At 48.3% G+C, this 21430-nt stretch overlaps 1 protein-coding gene across 2 annotated transcripts in view; it reads right to left on the reverse strand.

The window, feature by feature from the left end:
- The window catches only part of ADAR (adenosine deaminase RNA specific), a 44978-nt gene extending 44649 nt beyond the window's left edge, over window positions 1-329 (reverse strand). Inside the window, exon 1 of one of the 2 annotated variants that reach the window (XM_083416449.1) lies at window positions 148-329. The gene's annotated coding sequence lies outside the window, so the exon portion shown is untranslated. The remainder of the gene's footprint in view (window positions 1-147) is intronic. The other variant, XM_083416452.1, reaches the window with a different exon arrangement.
- Window positions 330-21430: the final 21101 nt, after the last annotated feature.

Consider the following 21430-nt stretch of genomic DNA (forward strand, 5'->3'; position numbering starts at 1 on the left):
CCGGGCGCCAGCTTCCTCTCACAGCAGGGCAGGGCGCACGCGCGGAGCGGAGCGCCGCTTTCCCGCCCAGCGCCCTCCGCTTTCCCCCTCCCGCGCTCTCCTCCCGCTCCTTTTCCCTCAGCCGGAGGCTTCTCGGAGGCTCCTTACCCGCTCGGCCACTTCCGCCCCGGAGCTCGGCCGCCCCTAAGCGGCGACTGTTGGGCCCGCCGCGAACTCCCCCCCTCAGCGGTCCGCTTTCTCCTTTTTTCTGCTCAGCGCCGCCGTGCTGGGCGCAGAGTGGTGCCGTCACGCGAGGCGCGACCGGCGGCGGCGGCGGATGCAGCGACGTCACGTGACCCGGGCTTGCCCTGGCGTCACGTGACAGGCCCTTCACCTAGGTAGGGGCAGCTGTCTTCGCTGGCTGTGCGTATGAGAGAGAAACCTCCATAGTCAGAGGTAGTGTACCTTTGTGAAAGGCAGGGGAGCGAGAGAGCAGGAGCCATTTTTAAAAAATGTATTTTTAATTTTATTTATAAATCTCCCCCGTCCAAGGATTCTCAAAAGGGCTCACATGCCATTGTATCTAAACTGTAGTCGTACTTTAGAACCTTTGAAAGCAATGGACAGGGTTAATTTAGGCGCAGTAATTTCAGTGGGTGTAGGGAGTCTTCTGTTCTCATGAGGTGGCCAAAGGATTGGAGCCTCAGCTTCAGGATCTGTCCTTCTAGTGAGCACTCAGGGCTGATTTCCTTCAGAATGGAGAGTCCCATGGACTGCAAGAAGATCAAACCTATTCATTCTGAAGGAAATCAGCCCTGAGTGCTCACTGGAAGGACAGATCCTGAAGCTGAGACTCCAAGACTTTGGCCACCTCATGAGAAGAGAAGACTCCCTGGAAAAGACCCTGATGTTGGGAAAGATGGAGGGCACAAGGAGAAGGAGAGGACAGAGGACGAGATGGAGGGACAGTGTTCTCGAAGCTACCAGCATGAGTTTGACCAAACTGCGGGAGGCAGTGGAAGACAGGAGTGCCTGGCGTGCTCTGGTCCAGGGGGTCACGAAGAGTCGGACACGACTAAACAAGAACAACTCTTGAGTATGATTTAGCTGGGTACATCCCAAGCCAATAATCATGGTAATATATAAAATCATTGTTACTAGGCTGCAGCATTTTTAATTGATTTATTGGTTGGATTTCCACCCCCCCTTTTTTAAAAAAATAATATATCCTTTTATCTAAAAGCTTTCACCTTCACACAATTAAAATTGTCTGCTTGTTCATTTGTACATTTAATTTCCCTCCCTCACTGTTCTCCCTGATGTTATCCTCAACAGCAACCCTGTGATGTGGGTTAGGCTGAGAGGCAGTGACTGGCCTAACCCAGTGAGCTACATGGCTGAGTGGTGGATTTGAACATTTGTCTAAGAACATGGAAAAGCCTGTTGGGTCAGGCCAATGGCCCATTTAGTCCAGCATCGTGTTCACAAAGTGACTGCCCAGTCTCTCCCAGGTCTCAGTCTTCCCTTCCAACCACTACCAAAATACCGTATTCTTTGCTCTATAAGACCCACTTTTCCCCTCCTAAAAAGTAAAGGGAAATGTGTGTGCTTCTTATGGAGCGAATGCAGGCTGCACAGCTATCCCAGAAGCCAGAACAGCAAGAGGGATTGCTGCTTTCACTGCGCAGCGATCCCTCTTGCTGTTCTGGCTTCTGAGATTCAGAGTATTTTTTTTTCTTGTTTTCCTCCTCCAAAAACTAGGTGTGTCTTGTGGTCTGGTGCGTCTTATAGAGCGAAAAATACGGTAACTACCAAACTTTTAGGAGACATCTGAAGACAGCCCTGTTTAGGGAAGCTTTTAATGTTTAATAGGTTATTGTATTTCAGTGTTCTGTTGGAAGCTGCCCAGAGTGGCTGGGGAAACCCAGCCAGATGGGCGGGGTATAAATAAATTATTATTATTGTTGTTGTTGTTGTTGTTGTTGTTGTTATTCCACACTGTTATATCACAGTGCTCAAAGCAGTATCATAAAACCTGCCTTCTTTGGGGCACTGGCCTTTAGCTCTATAAATTTAGAGCATTTGTACCTTTTGTTCTTCACTCTAAAAAGCTCACAGAGCCGCTTATGTAAAATCAATTAAAACAAGACAGGTTCTGCCCTCAGGCTTAACAATCTTTTAAAAAGAATAAAACGGAACCATTGGCAAGATTTCAAAATGTCCTGAACTTAGAAGCCTTTAAAAGCCTGAGATGGGCAGGGTGGGGAAGGCAGACTACCTAATTAATTGGGGCAGATTTTTTATTTAAAAAAATATTGTTAGTTTGGGGACTTATTCTGTATGCTTGAGTCCCATCTATTCCCTGGGTTCCTTGATCCAGTCAGGGTTAAAATCTAATGGAGGATTCCATTGCTGAACTAGTCAAGAAAGTTTGTGAATTAATGGCCCTGCCCCTGCTTTGTGCTAGAGGGCAAATGGGGGGGGGGTGTGGCTCCTCCCTGGCTGGTACTGAAAAAGTAAAAAGCCAGAGTGTGTGAACCAAGAGCAGACTAGAAGCAGGCAGAAGCTGGGAGTCGGAGGCAGGTTTGACTTCTGCTGGAATCCAAGGCTTGACAACATGGATAACTCAGTTAGTTAGAGCAGGGGTCAGCAAACTTTTTCAGCAGGGAGCCAGTCCACTGTCCCTCAGACCTTGTGGGGGGCCGGACTATATTTTGAAATAAAAAATGAATGAATTCCTATGCCCTACAAATAACCCAGAGATGCATTTTAAATAAAAGGACACATTCTACTCATGTAAAAACACGCTGATTTCTGGACTGTCTGCGGGCCGGATTGAGAAGGCGATTGGGCTGGATCCGGCTCCCGGGCCTTAGTTTGCCTACCCATGGGTTAGAGCGTGGTGCTGATAATGCCATGGTTGCAGGTTCAATGCCCATATTGAATATTCCTGCATATTCCTGCATTGCCGGAGCTTAGACTAGATCAGGGGTAGTCAACCTTTTTATACCTACTGCCCACCAATGCATCTTTCTCGATGGTAAAATTTCCTTACCGCCCACCAGTGCTCGATGGAAGGAGGGTTCAGCTTGTGCCGTAGAACTCCCTACCGCCCACCTAGAATCCTGAAACGCCCACTAGTGGGCGGTAGGGACCAGGTTGACAACCCCTGGACTAGATGATCCTCAGGGTCCCTTCCAACTTTACAGTTCTGTGAACTATAGGAGAAGCAAGACTATTTGGCGGGTTGTTGCTGTGAGCTTCTCCATCGTAGGCTCAGGTTATACATGTGTGTAAATAAACCTTATATCATAAAGACACCACAAACTTGACATGAGCCAACAGTGTGACGCGGCAGCTAAAAAAGCCAATGCAATTCTGGGCTGCATCAATAGGAGTATAGCATCTAGATCAAGGGAAGTAATAGTGCCACTGTATTCTGCTCTGGTCAGACCTCACCTGGAGTACTGTGTCCAGTCCTTGGCACCACAGTTCAAGAAGGACACTGACAAACTGGAACGTGTCCAGAGGAGGGCAACCAAAATGGTCAAAGGCCTGGAAACGATGCCTTATGAGGAACGGCTAAGGGAGCTGGGCATGTTTAGCCTGGAGAAGAGGAGGTTAAGGGGAGATAGGATAGCCATGTTCAAATATATAAAAGGATGTCACATAGAGGAGGGAGAAAGGTTGTTTCCTCTGCTGCAGAGAAGCGGACACGGAGCAATGGATCCAAACTACAAGAAAGAAGATTCCACCTAAACATTAGGAAGAACTTCCTGACAGTTAAGAGCTGTTCGACAGTGGAATTTGCTGCCAAGGAGTGTGGTGGAGTCTCCTTCTTAGGAGGTCTTTAAGCAGAGGCTTGACAACCATATGTCAGGAGTGCTCTGATGGTGTTTCCTGCTTGGCAGGGGGTTGGACTCGATGGCCCTTGTGGTCTCTTCCAACTCTATGATTCTATGATTCAGTCTCTGCTGCACCTCATTCCAAGGAAATCAAACCCAGAATCCCTGAAACCTCACACGACTCAGAGATTGGGGTGGCGTGCAAGAATATTGTTTTTTAGTAGAATGTCTTAATAAATTTGCAGCAGGCAATGCTGTCCTCAAAGAAGTGATTTTCTCTCCTGGTATGCCAGGATCTGGTAGTTGGCTCTTGATGAGAAATTAACTCAGCAGTGCAGAAGAAATTTGCACAGAGAAATTCTCAGAAACATGGTTCCAGTTTATTGCTTATGCAAATACAAAACACAATATGGTAGGAGATGTTTTTCTCCAGATTTAAGTGAACAACACTTTCAAAATGATGCAGCTGGTAGGGAATAAAATAATTGATGACAATACAGGACAAGTTCTCCAAGACTGAGCGGCCTTTTGTACTTCTTCAGGGAATGAAGAATATGCCCGGGCAGCAGCTGTCATGGGAGTCTGCCGGTCAGTAATCACACAGTTCAAAGATGGAGTTAACTCTTTATTAGAATACCACAATCTCCACAGACTTGATTGAGCAGAGCAGCTCATTCCTGGGGGGTCTTCCTCCATGAAAATCAGTCGCCAAGACTGAAAGTCCCTGTCTCCTCAGAGCTTTTCCCAAACAGCCAGAGACTGCGCCTGCCTGCAGCCAACCTCTCCTCTGCCCTTTCCATGCCTCTTCTGGTTCTGGAAGACAAGGAGCGGGGAAGCTTGTCACAGCAGGTAGGGGGAGACACCCTTGACTCTTCACCAGCCAGACTCATCTCTGCCTCTTGGCCTCCCCCATCCCACTCTCCTACTTCAGCATCTGCCTCCAATTCTGGACTCCTCTCTGCCACCGACTCGACCCGCTCACTAAGCCCTTTTACCTCTTCATTTTACACCTCTTCTCAGTCTTCTCCCCCTGACCCCTCATCATCATCCCACCACCCATCCCCAGGCTCCGAGCATTCTTCACTTGGGGGTTCCCCAGCTGGTTCCACCATTCCTCTGCGTCCAACTGGTCCATGACACCTCAGGGTACGCCCCCCCCTTTTCTGGAGACAACTGTTGTAATCAAAATCTCTGCCCTTTCCCCCTTATGGGGCATCCAAGAGCCCATATAGAGTCCTTAAGTAGGTTCCCTATTGGTAGGAGAAAATAACAGGACAACCAGAGAATATTGAGAAGCAAAGCAGCTAGGAAGCCTGATCTTTATTGATCTGTTGCAACAGGGTGCTCCCCTCACACGAAGGAGGGAGGAGGAACCCAGAACAATGGCGTGCAATGCCTTATAAAGACTTTTGAAATTGCCACTCCATAGATCAAGACCACCCCCAGAAACATCATACATACATCACAGAAAAGGCGGTCTAAAACAGAAATTTAAATGTTGTTTTTCTCCTGTTGTTGTTTATCTCCTGTCTGGCAGGTTTCTTGATTGGATATCCTGGGGAGCCTGGCCAGTCTTTTGTAATGATAAATACCGTATTTTTCGCTCTATAAGACGCACCAGACCATAAGACACACCTAGTTTTTGGAGGAGGAAAACAAGAAAAAAAATATTCTGAATCTCAGAAGCCAGAACAGCAAGAGGGATCGCTATGCAGTGAAAGCAGCGATCCCTCTTGCTGTTCTGGCTTCTGGGATAGCTGCGCAGCCTGCATTTGGTCCATAAGACGCACACACATTTCCCCTTACTTTTTAGGAGGGAAAAAGTGAGTCCTATAGAGCAAAAAATACGGTACTTAGTTCCTGAGCCAGGTCACAGGCTCAACCTATTCATACACAGACATACCTATAAGACAGAATTTGTGAAGGAAAAGACAATGGGGAGGCTTTTCCATTTTCCTTTGACCTTGCAGAGAAAACATTTGGTCAGTTTGGGAATCAAAATGGTTCCAGGTCGGTCTTCCTGTGCTGATCTATGTACGTGCTTGGTTGGTACACTTATGAACATTTAACATATATCAAAGATCTCAAAATTCCTATCACACAACACTGCCTGAAATTGTGGTGAGTTGCTGCTGCCAGCCAGTGTAGGCAACACTGATCTAGATGGACCAGTGGTCTGACTCAGGAGTTTCCTGCACACCTCCGAAGCTGCTGGGTTTCCCCCGGAGCTTGTAAGCACATCCTCCTAATTGCTTTCAGTGTTGAGATGCGCTGCTGTTTATTTCAGCTCATTCCTGATTTAAATTCTCCTCATGCTGCTTTCCAGGAATGTGAAGGTGGATCCATCTATTTTAATTTTAAAATGGAAGCTTGAGTGGCAGCAGGGAAGGGAGCGGGGGGGGGGGGGGGGAGAGACGGACAGAAAGGACTCCGTCTCCAATTAAATTGGACTCGCCATTCTTTCTGTCTGTCTGTCTTGTCTTCCCTCCCTCCCCCGAGGTAAATCCCTTTTAATTTGATTAGGACAAAAATTCCTGGCACTAAGCAGATTGAGCTTGTCAGCTGCTCTGTTGCATTCCCCCCTGTAACTAAGGGAATGTAATTTACCATCTGGCAAGGAGATCAAAATGCATTGAGGCAGCCCGTTGATGGCAAGCCAGAAGAAGGTTCCTTGCGACAGCATCTTTTCTGGCGTGGTGGACCAAGTAAGAGGATGAGCTTCCTTTACAGCATAATAAATAATAATAATAATAATAATAATAATAATAATAATAATAATAATTTATTATTTATACCCCGCCCATCTGGCTGGGCCTCCCCAGCCACTCTGGGCGGCTTCCATAGAAACCAAAAATACAGTAAAATATCACACGTTAAAAACTTCCCTGAACAGGGCTGCCTTAAGATGTCTTCTGAATGTCAGGTAGTTGTTTGTCGCTTTGACATCTGATGGGAGGGCGTTCAACAGGGCGGGCGCCACTACCGAGAAGGCCCTCTGCCTGGTTCCCTGTAGCTTTGCTTCTCGCAATGAGGGAACCGCCAGAAGGCCCTCGGCGCTGGACCTCAGTGTCCGGGCAGAACGATGGGGGTGGAGACGCTCCTTCAGGTATACTGGACCGAGTGGGGGACCTTTTTGTACAGCACAAGGGCCACATAACTTCATGGACGATCATCTGGGGGCCACATTCCAGTGGTGGGCAGGGCCATTGGGGAAAGTGATGGATGCGATGCTGACCTCTCTGTCCACCATGCAAAATTTGGTTAAAGCCAAGTGAAATATACTCAGAGTCAAGAGTGGATTTCATGCTCTTTATTCAGCTCATAGTGGTGAGGAGGAATGAAAGTTTCCCCAAAGTATCTGCTTTATATACATTATTTACACAATGGGCTGCACGTGATTGGCTAATTCCAGAATTCTCCTGTAGGCCAATCAGGTTGTGGATTCACTTCCATCTGGAGCTGGATTGGGTGGCTCCTGCAGACCAATCATACTGCTGCATTGTTCTAGGACCAATCAGACTGCTGCATTCTGAATCCTATTGTTCTAGGACCAATCAGACTGCTGCATTTTGGGTCCTATTGTTCTAGGACCAATCAGACTGCTGCGTTTTGGTTCCTATTCAACTCAGTACATAACACCAAGGCTGTTTTGAAAGGTTCGGTCAGCCATATTGATTCAAAATGGCGTCCGGTTGTATCGAAACGTTGACAAAACGCCTCCTTCTCTTTGATCTCGGGAACCATCATGCCAAATCTGGATATCTAAAGAGGTGTCAAGCTGCATAGAAAACGGATGAAAAGCTTTCCAAAATATACAGTCGACTCCGAAGTCACGCACATTTAACTTGCGCGGTTGTGACTTTGCACAGTTGGTGGAAGGATAATTGGAATGACACAAATTAAATGCACGCAAAGCAGGGGTGAACGAAGGTGTCGTGACACCCAGGGTAGGGCGTCGCTACGTAGGGTGCATGTGCGGCGTTACTACGTACAACGCATGCGCCGTACGAAGTGACGCCACACATGCGCTGTACATAGCGGTTTGCCAACAGTGCCGGGATCCTCTGCTCGCAAACAGAGGATGCTCAACTTGCGGCTGCGGTGGTGTGATGGCTACTCGCTCCGCCCCTGCGGGGTGCCTTTTTGTCACACACACACCCAGACACGGTATCTGGGGCACACTGCCCGCTCCCCTGTAACGCCACTGCATGCAAGGCAGGGAACTTAAAATTTCTCTCTGCGCTGGGTTTTTCCAGTGCTTGGCTTAGCGGGGTTTGGGATGAACGCACAGACCCTCCAAGTCCCCCTATTTTCCAGGGGCAGCCCCAGATTTACAGAAGCCGTCATGGTTTCTGATTTGATCACAGAATGTCCCACTTTCCCTTAAAGGGTAAAGGGACCCCTGACCATTAGATCCAGTCGCAGACGACTCTGGGGTTGCGGCACTCATCTCGCTTTACTGGCCAAGGGAGCCAGCATAAAGCTTCCGGGTCATGTGGCCAGCATGAATAAGCCGCTTCTGGCAAACCAGAGCAGCGCACGGAAACGCCGTTTACCTTCCCGCCAGAGCGGTACCTATTTATCTACTTCCCTCTGGGGGCAGGAAACTGCCAGCTCCCCTTTGTCCTCTGGAAATGACTCATGGGGAGGGGGAAAGGGGGAACCAGCCAGGTGACAAGACACTCAGGTTACCTCCACAACTCCTCCCTCAACCCCTCCTTTTTGTGATGTAGTTGTGATGTAGTCTTAGGGGTGTGGTTTGGGGGATTAGTAACTAATAAAAGTTGGGGTCTTCTTTTGTTCTGGGCTTCCATTTTGCTTCATCTTGTTGCGGGTGGGAGTCCTGTCACGACAGTATCCAATAAAGGCCAAGCCTACAGGCTGCTGTTTTAGAATCATAGAATCATAGAGTTGGAAGAGACCAGAAGGGCCATCGAGTCCAACCCCCTGCCAAGCAGGAAACACCATCAGAGCACTCCTGACATATGGTTGTCAAGCCTCTGCTTAAAGACCTCCAAAGAAGGAGACTCCACCACACTCCTTGGCAGCAAATCCCACTGTCGAACAGCTCTTACTGTCAGGAAGTTCTTCCTAATGTTTAGGTGGAATCTTCTTTCTTGTAGTTTGGATCCATTGCTCCGTGTCCGCTTCTCTGGAGCAGCAGAAAACAACCTTTCTCCCTCCTCTATGTGACATCCTTTTATATATTTGAACATGGCTATCATATCATCCCTTCACCTCCTCTTCTCCAGGCTAAACATGCCCAGCTCCCTTAGCCGTTCCTCATAAGGCATCGTTTCCAGGCCTTTGACCATTTTGGTTGCCCTCCTCTGGACACGTTCCAGTTTGTCAGTGTCCTTGCTCCAAGTTATCCTGGTTGGTGTCTTTGTTTTTGTCCAAGGGAGCCCTCGGATTTTCCCGTTAACACAGTATCCCTGGAATGTACCCCCCCCAAAAGATGTGAATGTATTGTGCTGTCTATGCTACATGCGCGTCTAAAACCACCTATCGGAAGTGGCTCTCCTCCTTTTGATCACTGATCATCACTGAGCAAACACGCCTGGGGTTGGATATTAATTTCCTTACCGTTCCCAAGAGGCTCTTCCTGTCTGAGTTGTGTATCTCTCTGAAATTATCTGTACGGCGGCCTTTATGAGGCTGTATTTCATCCCCGCATGGCATACGATGCTACTTTGCGCGGGGTACCAAGTAATTAAGGCCAGCTTACAAGTCTCCTGATTTATGGGAACCCAGGGCTGCTCTCCGGCGCCCGTCAATACGAAGCGAGCAACACGGAGCCGGGAGCCACCCCAGACACTATCTGTTTCATTAAACAAGGAACTGCCACAAAAGAAACAACAACTTTAATATCCTCTCGGTGCTGCCAAGCATTAATAGCGTCGGCACTCATTCCCCGGGACTGAAATTGGCAAGGCGCTTGTTAATATATCTGACGGACGGAGCTATTGCCAGCTCTTCAAACTCATCTACAGTGGTGCCCCGCAAGACGAATGCCTCGCAAGACGGAAAACCCGCTAGACGAAAGGGTTTTCCGTTTTGGAGGTGCTTCGCAGGACGAATTTCTCTATGGGCTTGCTTCGCAAGATGAAAATGTCTTGCGATTCCTGGGGTTTTTTTCCGCTCCCTACCCCCTTTTTCTAAGGCACTAAGCTGCTAATAGCCTTTTAGCAGCTAATCCGCTAATCCGCTAATCCCTTAAGCCTTTAATAGCCTTTAATAGCCGCTAAACCGCTAATAGCGCTAATCCGCTAATGGGCTTGCTTCGCAAGACGAAAAAACCGCTAGACGAAGAGACTCACGGAACGGATTCTTTTCATCTTGCGAGGCACCACTGTATTTGCATGCAAAGTTATAGATACTTCCACCTTCACCAGCAACTCATGGTGGTTTAGACCAGTGGTCAGCAAACTTTTTCAGCCGGGGGCCAGTCCACTGTCCCTCAGACCTTGTGGGGAGCTGGACTATATTTTGAAAAAATAAATGAATGAATGAATTCCTATGCCCCACAAATGACCCAGAGATGCATTTTAAATAAAAGCACACGTTCTACTCATGTAAAAACACGCTGATTCCCAGACTGTCCACGGGCTGGATTTAGAAGGCGATTGGACCGGATCCGGCCCCGGATCTGGCCTTAGTTTGCCATGTTTTTACTGGCCCTGGAGTGCTGCTGGGCAGTCGGCTGGGTGGCCAGACGCTCTTGCTCCTGGCTCGATTTGGGTTGCCGGGGTGTTCAGTGGTTTCCACAGCTGACACGCTGGGCGTCCCCGGTTCCCCTTCGGCAGTGGCAGCAGCAGTCTCGGCAGCCCGGAGCCAGCCTGGTAGCGCAGTTGGCTCTGGCTGCCTTCAGGAGCTGCTCGCTGCCGTGGCGCCCGCCATTTTGTGTCACCAGAGGTCCCCATATGATGTGTCATGTGCCTTTGAACCAATCACGCAACATTCATTCCCTACTAATAAATCTACAACACTTAAAATATAAATCCGGGAACATTAAATGAAATCTGGGGACATTCCGGGGACGGATTTTGTCTGGGGATGGATTTGTAAATACGGGGACTGTCCCCAGGAAATGGGGACGTCTGGTAACCATATGTTAGGGTCCCAGAAACCCCTGTGAAGGGGGATAGATAGTTAAACCACACTGGGAACTGCAGTTCTATGAAAGGGATAGGGGTAGCCTAACAGCTGTACCACTGAGCTACAGTCCATCTGCTACAAATCCAATAAGATTCCAGACCTCATGTTTCTGAGAAAAGGGATGGCTTGAACAGAAACACAGGAAGCCACTATCTACTGAGTCAGACCCTTGGGTCCATTTATATAATTATTATTATTATTATTATTATTATTATTATTATTATTATTTATACCCTGCCCATCTGGCTGGGTTTCCCCAGCTACTCTGGGTGGCTTCCAACAGAATATTAAAATACAATAACCCATTAAACATTAAAAGCTTCCCTAAACAGGGCTGCTTTGTCCATGGAATTTTCTTGGCAGGGATACTGGAATGGCTTGCCGATGTTGGAGGAGACTCTTGAGAGTCCCATGGACTGCAAGAAGATCAAACCTCTCCATTCTGAAGGAAATCAGCCCTGAGTGCTCACTAGAAGGACAGGTCCTGAAGCTGAGGCTCCAATACTTTGGCCACCTCATGAGAAGAGAAGACTCCCTGGAAAAGACCCTGATGTTGGGAAAGATGGAGGGCACAAGGAGAAGGGGACGACAGAGGACGAGATGGTGGGGCAGTGTTCTCCAAGCTATGAACATGAGTTTGACCAAACTGTGGGAGGCAGTGGAAGACAGGAGTGCCTGGCGTGCTCTGGTCCAGGGGGTCACAAAGAGTCGGACATGACTAAACGACTAAACAACAACAACAAAACAAGGCTGCCTTCCGATGTCTTCTAAAAGTCTGGTAGTTGTTTTTCTCTTTGACATCTGGTGGGAGGGCGTTCCACAGGGCGGGCGCCACTACCGAGAAGGCCCTCTGCCTGGTTCCCTGTAACTTGGCTTTTCGCAGTGAGGGAACCACCAGAAGGCCCTCGGCACTGGACCTCAGCGTCCGGGCAGAACGATGGGGGTGGAGACGCTCCTTCAGGTATACTGGGCCGAGGCCGTTTAGGGCTTTCAAGGTCAGCACCAACACTTTGAATTGTGCTTGGAAATGTACTGGGAGCCAGTGTAGGTCTTTCAAGACCGGTGTTACGTGGTCTTGGTGGCCGCTCCCAGTCACCAGTCTAGCTGCCGCATTCTGGATTAGTTGTAGTTTCTGGGTCACCTTCAAAGGTAGCCCCACGTAGAGCACATTGCAGTAGTCAAAGCGAGAGATAACCAGAGCATGCACCACTCTGGTGAGGTAGTCTGCGGGCAGGTAGGGTCTCATCCTGCGTACCAGATGGAGATGGAGAAAATGCCATAGACAGCTGCCCTCGACACATTGGCATTGCCTTCACTGTCTGGAAGCATCAGCTCTCCAGAGTATCAGTCAGGGAGTCCTACCTGGAGATGGCAAGGACAGAACCTGGGACCTTTTGCACGCAAAACAGATTCTCCATTACTATTCTTCAGATGCTGCTGGACTACAACTCCCATCGTCCCTGGCCATTGGCTGAGGCTGATGGGAGTTGGAGTACAACATCATCTGGCTTCCCACCCACCTCTGCTTTAAAAGGGCCCATTTCACCTTGCTCCCTCTTAGGTACCATCTCATAGAGGTGCATAGGATGGGCTGGTCCTTTTCCCCCCCAAGACCAGAGCTGCACATATCTCGCATGGCCATCAGGGGGCAGCATCGGACAGGCCTTGAGAACCAGGCCAGCGAGTTTTCCCTACGAGTGATCCTCTTCCACAGGATTCTTTGCATCTGCCGCCCCCCAATCTTTATTGCATTTTTAAAAAAATTTACAGGAATAAAAAGGAATAGATTAATCCTAAACCACATATACTAAGAGAAAAGGGGAAAAAATACATAAGAGAAAATTTTAGAAATTTAAATTAATTATAAAAAAAGAAAAAACAAAGAGAGAGGGGAAAAGATATTTATCAAATACACAACATTATTTAAGGAGTACAAACCTTAATTTGAATATTCTATACACAAAATTCCTAAAAAGGAGTTATCTTCATATTTCATCTTTCCTTCTTTTTTTATTTTCTGGTTTGTGTCCCTTATATGTTTATTGATTTCCCTCTATCTCTTTGCGGCTTGATCACAATGTAAGTAAGTAACTAGACTTTATTTGCATAGCCGACAGGCCATAGCATCAAAGGACAAACACCAACAGGAATACATTACAGATATAGTTACCATAAAATCTTGTGACCCTAGGTAAATTAATAATCTCAGTACTTAAAACTTGGCAGAAGTAATAAAATAATAATAATAAAACATAATGATAATAATAATAAAAACCTAGGCGAGGAATCCGGGTGACGACACTGATGTCATTCAGATAACAGCTCTCAGTCTCATTGCTCTCTCGATAAATTTGGCAACCTTCTCTGTTGTCGAGCTGTTCTGGTCGGCTAGAAGTGAGAACAATTTGGCTTCGCAAGAGCGGCCCGGGATGGCAGATAGGAGCTTGATCACAATTATTACAGTTAAATCTGTATTTGGTTGTTTTTAAATAAACAAAATTCCCTTATATCTGTGAACTTAATCTAGGCACAACCGAGTGTTATTGTTGGAGCTGTATTTTGTCAGGTAGTTTTTAAAGCAATCCCATTCTTTTTCGACCTTTTCACCTGAGGGTTCTTGCTTACCTGGTTGTTTCATGGCTCCATTTAAAGTCCTGGAATTGTAGAGGTGGAAGGGGTCCCGAGGGCCATCTAGTCCACCCCCCTGCAATGCAGGAGTCCTACCCACAGCCGTCGCTGGGTGGCCTTGAACCACCAGCTTTCTGGTTAACAACCAGATGCATGGGTCCATTGTGCCAACCGATGGATTGTACTTGACCCCTGGAGCCCTAAGCTGGGGGTGGGCAGCACCCAAGCATGCCTCAGAGATGTGGCCCAATCAGTGGCGTAGCGTGGGTTGTCAGCACCCGGGGCAAGGCAAGTAATTTGCGCCCCCTAACCCGGGGCAAGGCAAGAAATTTGCGCGCCCCCCCCCCCGCTGCACTGTCCCTCCCCCAGATAGTCCCTCGCTCTCTCTCCGCACCGCATGCCTGGCACCCTCCCCTCCACAGTGGGCGGCGACCCGGCGGCTCGGATCGGATTCGCACATCCAGCACTGCAGTGAGAGAGAGTGAGTGAGCCAGGTAGGGGCAGAGAGCTGCGAGTGCGAGCGCGCGCCCCCAGATGTTGCGCCCGGTGCGGCCGGGCCCCCCTGCACCCCCCACGCTACGCCACTGGGCCCAATGGTAAGCATAGCAAGATATTTGGCACCAGCTTGGCTGCACGAGTTGCCAGAAAGGGGCATATAAGACACCATCTAGCTGTCTTAGGGACTCCACTCTGGATTTGTGCCTGGTTCCCTGTAACCTCACTTCTCACAGTGAGGGAACCGCCAGAAGGCCCTCGGCGCTGGACCTCAGTGTCTGGGAAGAATGATGGGTGTGGAGACGCTCCTTCAGGTATACTGGACCGAGGCCATTTAGGGCTTGAAAGGTCAGCACCAACACTCTGAATTGGCCTCGGAAACGTACTGGGAGCCAGTGTAGGTCTTGAAGGACCGGTGTTATATGGTCTCGGTGGCCGCCCCCAGTCACCAGTCTAGCTGCCGCATTCTGGATTAGTTGTAGTTTCCGGGTCACCTTCAAAGGTAGCCCCACGTAGAGCGCATTGCAGTAGTCCAAGCGAGAGATAACCAGAGCATGCACCACTCTGGCGAGACAGTCCATGGGCAGGTAGGGTCTCAGCCTGCGTACCAGATGGAGCTGGTAGACAGCTGCCCTGGACACAGAATTGACCTGCGCCTCCATGGACAGCTTATCCCATTCAGGACCAGGGAGTCCTCCACACCTGCCCTCTTCCAGGTGGAAAAGCCCCATCTGCCTCTACCAGGATATCAGACAGGGGACATTCCCATCTCTACCTGGAGATGCTGGGGAAGCAACCTGGGACCTTTTGCATGCAAAGCAGATGCTCTGCAACCAAACTACAGCTCCTCTCCAACATAATGCATATCAATGCAGATCAATGCAGATCCCCCCATCTAGTCCAATATTGTCAGTTCTGACAGGCAGCATCTCTCTAAGGTCTGAAGCAGACTCCGGTCTCTCTCATCTTTAATTCATTTTATTATTATTTTCAAAACTGGGGATCACAGGAATCGAGCCAAACAGGTGCAATGATTTAAGTACGTTTGAAATTTAATTTAAAATCTCATCATGGTGGGTTACATTCTTTTGTGTTCTGTTCGCTTCTGTTAATGGTTTTTCGGCCGTAATTTTGCATTGCTTCATCAATGAAAAGCAGTAATTTATTTTTTTTAAAAAAAGGATGCTGGAAAACCCCTCTGTACCCTAGCTGTCTCCCCTGCCCCTCGCCCTTTAACTCAGACAGAAACTAGGATTTTAACCAAATATGTAACTGACAGATCTCATGATCCCCCATTTATTGCATCTTAAATCTTCTGAGCAAACAAAATGAAACATTTTATGGGCTCGTGACTCAGCTCAGAAGAGGGTGGAGAGCGAGGCTCAGCTGGAAGCAGAAGGCTGTTTTTCCAAGAGAGGGGTCCTGCGGCTTATGGCTGTGTGCATAATTTGAAACCTCTCCTCCTTCCAGTCCTAAGCACTTGAGTGAGGCCAGTGGCGTAGCGTGGGTTGTCAGCACCCGGGGCAAGTCAAGTAATTTGCGCCCCCTAACCCGTGGATTTTAGCAGGGGGCAGAGAGCTGCGAGTGCGAGTGCGCGCCCCCCCAGATGTTGCGCCCGGTGCGGCCGGCCCCCCCCTGCACCCCCCACGCTACGCCACTGAGTGAGGCACAAATGCAGTCTGTGCATGCCCAGAGGCAACCTCTTATTCGTATGCAGTTAAGACATGCTCCATTTGTTTTCGACAGGGGTTCAAAGCCTTGATTGGGACTCTCCTCTTTGAGAACTGAGTCACTGTTTCCAGCTGAGTCACTTTCTTCCTAGCTGAGTCCCTGCTCCCTTCATGGGATGAACCAGAAACCCCCAAATCTTCGCTTTTGTTTTTGTTTTAAAAAGGTCACTTTCCACCATTTCTAGAAGAAGAAGAGAAGAAGAGTTTGGATTTGATATCCCGCTTTATCACTACCCAAAGGAGTCTCAAAGCGGCTAACATTCTCCTTTCCCTTCCTCCCCCACAACAAGCACTCTGTGAGGTGAGTGGGGCTGAGAGACTTCAGAGAAGTGTGACTGGCCCAAGGTCACCCAGCAGCTGCCTGTGGATGAGCAGAGACGCGAACCCGGTTCCCCAGATTACGAGTCTACCACTCTTAACCACTACACCACACTGGCTCTCATAGAACCTCAGCTATGAGACAAAATGTGCAGACAGTATTCTTCTTCTTATTATTTATTCAAAATTATAACAACACATATTATCCAAAAACATATCATCCTTGTCCCCCCCCCATTTTTCCTCCCCCCACCCTCCCACACAAAACACCCCCACCCCACCCCCCGACTTCCCTCAGTTCCAGTCTTTGGTTTCTCTAAGAATGCAGTTTTCTGCATGTTACAAAGTTGTATAGATCCTCAAACTATTCAGCTGATTATTATCAATAAAAAGTTTGCGAATGTTTATTCAAAACCTGCCAAGTTCGCTTTGTTGTGTCTTCAGATACTTTGTAAAGGGTTCCCATTCATCTTTAAAGTCACAGTTATCCTTGTCCCGTAGCTTGTATGTCAGTTTTGCCAGTTCTGCATAGTCCATCAATTTTTCTCGCCATGATTCTTTAGTTGGGGTTTCTTCAGTCTTCCATCCTTGTGCTATTAAAACTCTTGCGGCCGTTGTCGCTTACAGGAAGATGCTTTTCAACTTTTTTGGCAGGTCTTTCCCTACAATCCCCAACAAAAATGCCTTCAATTCGTTGTATATCATTTCCCAATTTTTTTTTAATTACCTTACAATCCCACCACATATGATAAAATGTCCCCTCCTTTCCCTTAAACTTCCAACATATATTTGAACTAGTTTTGTACATTTTCCCTAACTGCACTGGTGTTGTGTACCATCTGTACATCACCTTCATGTAATTCTCTTTCAGTAGGGAACAATCTGTAAATTTTAAATCAGTTTTCCATAATTTTCCCCAATCTTCCATCATAATGTTGTGACGTGAAGACAGTATTTTCAGTTGTGTGTGAGAGAGAAAATAGCACTGCCATTGTTTCATTTTGTTCCGTCCCCTCCCTGGAAAAAAATCCATGTAGCTCAGACTTTTCCTCTTCAACCTCAATGAGGGCTAGAAGCTTGCCTTCTGGAAGCCAAAGGTGAGGCTGCCAAGAAGCCAGCTCTTGCCATCAGTCAGGAAATGAGTTCAGCTTCCAATTCTGTCTCAACGCAGAGCCTGTGAGCAGTTGCATGAGAGAGTTCTTTGATCTTCAATTCTTATGAATGACACCCTTAGGGACCTGATTTTTCTCGATGGTTAGCTGTGGTCTTTCGGCTGCATGCCCAGGCAAGCTTTCTTACCCACAATCCCCGTCACCCTACAAAAGAAGCGCAGGCCTTTGCTGGGCTCCAAACCCATTAGTCGACTTCAGACAGCCCCAGGTGCAGATGGTGGCTTCTTTTGATCATCTCTTGCCCAAGGCAAGATCTAGGCAGCGACATTTTAAATACCAAGCGCTGGCTGTTCACTTCCTTCCTAGACTCGCTTTCCCCCCACCGCGTTTAGACTCTGTATGTGCTACGGGACCACATTCGCACTGTTGCAGGAATTTACGTATAGGTTAGGGGGGGGTTGCCCCTCCAGCAGATATCATGCACATGCAGCCCACTACCAAAATCAGCACAATCCCTTTTGTGACTTTTGTGATTTGTCCCCGCAAAACACTTCGTCACAGTTTCTCCCTATCTATTCAAAGGGCCTCCGCTGCACGATACCAAATGTAAGAATTCACTGATCAATGTATCTATGTAGTGTCTCCCTGGGAAAACTTCAGAAATTCATATAGACATGTGAGCTCAGCTATTCAGCAACCCCTCTGCCTGAGTGATAATCCCTGGCATCCTGATACCTGAGTGCCAGACAGGTAGCCATTCCAGAAATAACAAACCCAGATGAAGAAAAAAGGGTGGGATTAACTTGGCTGGGAAACAGGGAAATGTAAATATCTCTTTTGTTACACTTGATGGGTGTTTGGTGGAGGGCAAGGGGAATCATGAGGCAGGGTCCAGGATGCTCAGATTACTGCCACCAGACCTCCCCTTTCATGATGTAACCATGAGGTATCAGTGATGTTGTTTGAGGGGGAGATGACATGGGGATTAGCAGCTAATAAAAGTTTGGGTTCTCTTTTGTTCAGGGCTTCCATCTTGTTCCACCTTGTGGCAGGTGGGAGTCTTGTCACGACAGTCTTCAATAAAGACCAAGCCTACTGGCTGCTGTTTACTCTGGCATTCCTGGCTGTTGTCCTTGTTTTTCGTCCAAGGGAGCCCTCAGATTTCTCTCTTAACAGCACGAAACGCGTAAAGCTCTGCGATGCCACTTTAAGCACCCATGGCTTCACTCAAAAAGAACCATGGGAACTGTGGTTTGTTAAAGGTGCTGAGAGATGTTAGGAGGGGAAGCCCCCTTTGATTTTCCTTGCAGAGCAACTGTTCCTAGAGAGGTTAAAAACAGTCGATTCAGCTTCCCAAGGAATTGTCGCTCTGTTTTTTAAATGCATGGTGCAAATGTGGCCTGTGTCTCCTTTGGTAGGGAGTGACATGTTCCAGCACTGGATAAGGGCAGCCTATCTGAAGCAGGAATGAAGGAGGAATTTGATTTAGTAGTAGGCATTTAAAGGCAAGCATGATTGACACCTTTCAAAGCAGGAAGTGGACCCAAACCCAGGAATGGTACCCGGCAGTAGGTGGCGCTAGAGCCAAACCTGACCCTATACTCCGCTGGGAGCCAGTGCAACTGGTAAAGCACTGGGTGAATATGCTCCCATGGCAGGGACCCCAATGGCCCATCTAGTCATAGAATCAAAGAGTTGCAGAGTTGGAAGGGACTTCAGAGGTTCTCTAGTCTAACCCCCTGCAACGCTGGAATATGCATTTGTCAAACTTGCAAGCTTGGCACCACGCTCTAATCAACTGAGCTATTTTCCAGCATCATGTTGTCACAGTGGCCAGCCGGATGCCTCAACGGGAAACCTGCAATTGGGACCCAGGCCTTCTCTCCTCCTGGGGCTTCCAGCAACTGGTATTCAGAAAGATTGCCGCCTCTAAACATGGGAGCAGAACTGAGCCATTATGGCTAGTGGCCATTGATCGCCCTTTGATGAAGAGATGGCGGCTCTTGGGGCCTCGGCTGTCCAATCACGGTTGCTGGCTCCCATCTGCCAACGCCGGTTGCCAGCCCGACAAAGGCCCCCCAACCCATTTGTCTTTCATATGAAAAATGCCACGGTACTTTTCAGCCAAGCAAAGGCGGTTTGTGTATGTGTGCTGGCGAAGGAGGCAGGCTGCCTTTTTGCTTCCTTCTCTCCCCGCTCACCTCGAGAGACCAGTAATTGCTGCTGACATTTCAACCAAGAATAGATTCAACACCTGCTTGAGGCTTTTTTCCCTTTTTCCCTTTTCATTTTCAAAGCCCGGTATCCATCACCCATTCCTTTCAACAGCGATGGAGAAAGCAGAAAGGACTTGGCTGATCTGCGCCATCGGAAAACGTTTTATAGAATAATAGAATTGTAGAGTTCCGGAAGGGGCGACGAGGGTCATCTAGTCCAACCCCCTGCAATGCAGGAATCTTTTGCTCAACGTGGGGACTCGAACCCACTGCCCTGAGATAGAGAGTCAATGCACAGTAGGAGATAATCAATCTCTCACTTATTCTGGTTTGCTTGAAAGCTCCATGTGATAAGAGGGCTGATTCCAAGGGTCATGTACTCAAACGTGGGGCGCCCAGGTGGACCCCAGGGAGAACCTAAGAAGACCCCTGCTGGATCAGACCAATGGATCATCTAGTCATTGGGGGATACAGGAAGCCCTGAATTCATATTTTTTAGATGTCCCTTTTGCGATGAGGCACATAGAAAAACCACTGACCCCCTGCTGGTGAGGCTTGCTGACCTTCCGGCAAAGCAAAAATTCGATATTCTCCTGTTAGGCAAAGACCGCAAGACGACCCGGATTGTCGCCAGATTCTGCGCACAGATCTGTAGGCGCAGACCACCCCCCAATTCAATCTAGTTTGCTAAGAAAATTCCTAAACCCGGATCCACGGGCGACTTTGGGTCGTTTCTCTAAGGCGGTCTATTTTAAAGTTTATATGTGTTTATATGCCTATCGCACTTTTAATCTTAAAATCCATTGTTATGCATTGTTTTATATGTTTGTTTTGCTATTGGGATTGGGGTTCCATTTGTGTCTCTCAAGCTGGTCTCTGACCGTAATAAATTTCATTTCATGTCATCTAGTCTAGCATCCTGTTCTTGTTGATAGCAAAACAAATAGCTATGGGAAACCCACAATGAGGACCCAAGGACAACAGCAGTCTCAGCATCTGGTACTCAGGCATTGCTGCCTTCAACCTGGAGGGAGAACATAACCCTTTTGGCTTGTTGCAGTCGGTAGCCTTCTCCTCCATGTGTTTGTCTAATCCTCTTAATCTAAACTGGTGCCCATCACTGTCTCCTGTGGGACCGAGTTCCACAGTTTCACTCTGCACTGTGTGAAATTCTTCATCTGTCCTGAACCTTCCAACATTCAGCTTCATTCAGCTTACCTCTACTTCGCCTTGTCTGTCTTTGCTTCACCCCCTTTATAATACCTCTGCAGGTTCTCGGAGACGGACAGATGGGGACTGGTAGTCACAGGAGGGGGAGACTCCCTGGCTTCTTCAGCAGCCTGCCTCCACCCTGCCTCCTGGCCCCTCTCGAGCCTCTGCTTCTGCCTCCGCTTCTGCACTGCTCTTCCACAGCCTCTTCCTGCTCACTATGCCCTGTTGTCTCTTCAGCTTCCAACACCTCCTCCTCCCAGCTCCTCTGGCCACTTATTGTCATCCCACCACCAATCCCCTGGCTCTGATCCCAGCTGGTTCCTCCCATCATTTCACTCCTCTGCATCCAGACAGTCCATGACAGGAGATGACTCTTGACTAGAGAATATTAGCAGAGGGGTCACAAGTGGATGGGAAAGGCACTCTGCATATTCTCAAGAGACGCGTTGTTTTATTAACGTGCCCAAGTACTGAGGTTCTGCTAGGTGAGCATGGGAGCAAAATAGCTCCCCTTTTCCCTGCAGTTGACCCTGCTGTTAGACCTGGGCTGTGGAACCTGTGACCCTCATCCAGATATTGCTTCCAACTCCCCTCAGGCCCACAGCCAAAGTCTAGGATCTGCAACTACACTAGGCAGCGGGAGATCATTGTCTCAAGCAGATGGTTTTGGAGATCATGAATGGGCAGCAAGTTGTCAATCCAAGGCTGCAATCCTAACCTGTCAGCTTGGAATAAAA

This window comes from Podarcis tiliguerta, assembly GCF_965153285.1.
Source record: "Podarcis tiliguerta genome assembly, chromosome: 16".
Classification (NCBI taxonomy): domain Eukaryota; kingdom Metazoa; phylum Chordata; class Lepidosauria; order Squamata; family Lacertidae; genus Podarcis; species Podarcis tiliguerta.